Source organism: Phlebotomus argentipes, unplaced genomic scaffold (genome assembly GCF_947086385.1).
Source record: "Phlebotomus argentipes unplaced genomic scaffold, Phlebotomus argentipes genome assembly contig_15, whole genome shotgun sequence".
Classification (NCBI taxonomy): Eukaryota; Metazoa; Arthropoda; class Insecta; order Diptera; family Psychodidae; genus Phlebotomus; species Phlebotomus argentipes.
The window spans coordinates 6,423,082-6,425,707 of NW_026776181.1; positions in this window are offsets into that span (position 1 = coordinate 6,423,082).

Sequence of the window (2,626 nt, forward strand, 5' to 3'; positions counted from 1 at the left end):
CTGCGGATCAGCGTAAACTGATGATGACGCCGAGAGGCCAAAATGCATCCAGTTCAGTTTCAATTGTGCCGCTGTTCCACACACTTCTCCTCCTAGGTTCCACCGTCTGGCCTTCCTGAGCGCCAAAATGTGCACAGAGAGACCAGCAGCATTGGCGGTGTTGCTTCCAGAGAGAGACCATTCATCCTTGCCGCCGGAGCTCCAAGAAGGGGTGGCACTGCAAGCGTCATCGTCATCATCATCGCCACTAGTCGCTCTCAGAGACTCTCCGCTCCTGCGCAGACGATCCTCGGCGGTCCACATGGACGGCTGGCAGGACTGTTCCCGCCAAGAGGACCACAGTCGCGCGGAGGCTCGCTCTTCGCGCGGAGCCGCTCCGGGAGGAGTCCTTGCGCGGCTCGGCGGCGAGAGACAGGCAACGTGCTCACCTGCCACCCAATGAGACGCCGCAGAGGAAATGTATGAGGCGGAATGATGATGTTTCCGACACCCAAATCTGATAACGCGAAGCGAGCTAAATGTGAAAATCTGCAATATATCACAATTTCCATGCATTCAACACACTGACACGCTTTTTAATACCTTCCGCAGCTGGACTCGCAAATTGAGAAGTACAGATTTACTAATTAGAAAAATGCTTGACTTATCATTTGTTCTTTATCCAGTTTGTTGATTATTCTGAATTAATGCATATTCAATGGATTTCTTTAAAAATCATCAAAAGTCAACCTTTCAGTTCGTAAATATCTTGATGTCTTCCACAACGTCTAAAAATAATAAATTAAGTGCATTAAACAGAAATCTGATTTATCTTAAAGAGTCCGTGAGTAAAGATTAAACAAAAATTTATTTGCAAAATTAGTTCAAAGATTTATACAAATGGATATTTTTCGTGTATTTTAGTTTCATTTGTTTTGCATCTTTACATCCACTTTTAATAATTTTTTATAGTGAAAAATATCGAATGCATATATTTTTTAAATTTTGAAAATAAAGAACCTTAAAAAAAATTAATGATAAGTAATAAAAATTGATTTCTTGCCACTTTTTTGGGTAAAATGCACAGAAAGCCTATTTGAAATCGACTTTTGAACACCAATATTTTCTGTTTATCTATTAACTTTGCCATATTTCAGTCAATATTCCAATAAATACCAATAAAATCAACCGAAACATTTACAAAATAATTATTATAGGGCAATAATTAACACTTTATCAAACCAATAGATGTTTGAGTTGAAATTCGGCAAAGTTCGCAGTGAAATGAACGCTAAATTTTAAAATATTGCAATTTTGACTTTTCATGGTTTTCGATGCACCCGTCGAATATATTGCGCAATCTGCGAGAATATTTTGCAAAATGCTTATCATTGATACAATATAATTGATAATCTCGTGCCTCGCCAATTCACAACTGCGATGCTGCCGAGTCTTTGGCCTCGTGCTGTGCAGAAAGGGTGGAATTTTGGTGAAATGAACAGTGGGTGGAGCAGAACAATTGCTGAGAACCCATTTTCTCTGTGTGATTCTTATTTGTTCATGCCAAACCGTCCTCCATCCATATCTTTTTTGTACATTTACCACCATACAGTCGTCTCTTGTTCATCTGCCCGACAAAATACTAATTCTTGTTTTAATTCATCTTTTGTTCTTCGACATAATTTAGAGACTTTTCAGTGCTTGTAACACTGGGGGTTGAATTTTCTTCGTACACACACACACACATTGGGGGTGGGAGAAAGAAGAGACGAATTGATAAAATCATCCACAAGACTCTTGTTCTGCTTTCCCAACTATGGGACCTGGGATTGTGTGAATAGGATGGAAGGCTGGGGACAATATACACTGTGTTCGGAGCCTTTACCCCAAAACAAAGCGTGAAGCAAGTTTCTCCATCCACTGAAACTTCAATCTGGAACTCCACTTTACAATCCACATTGTTTGGCAATCTCTGCTTGTGCAGAAAAGCCAAAGACTCTGTGCTTCATTCGAAGGGTGAATGATATGGAGGAAAGCGTAATTTCATGTTGTGGAAAACGACGACTGGCCCGTATATGAAAAGTCATACACTTTGTATAAAAGACTCACAATCTCTAATTGCTGTGTCGAGGCGCTGATTTTCTCTTCTTTCCCACAGAGTCTGTGTGTGGAAAATTTTTGGCATTCATCCCGTGTGAAAATCACATTTTTCACCCCCTTTAGAATATTACTCGGTGTAAATATTTGCAGAACGTGAAGACGCCAATTTCACCTTCAGTTTTTTCCACTTGGCTAAAGTCAGTCAGTCTTCACTGGAGATGAGTTTGGTAACATAAACCCACGTAATGCACTCTTCCTAAAGTTTCCTCTCTGCATGAAATTTCAGAGAAAAGCACTTTAGCACTGAAGAATTCCTTGGTCAGTCAATTTACCAATTATGAAGCTTGATTTTCTCCTGTCTTCACCATTTTATGTTCTGCTGAGGCAACGTCTTGAGTAGCCGCACTTCAATTAATTTCCCATTCTATTGCGCCAAAAACGAGGCGCAAAGTTATTATTAATAGTGCTTCGCAATCATAATGCTTCCCCGAAATTGAATTAGAATTGCAATTAGTATTGTGAGGAATTTCTAACGATGTATGAATAA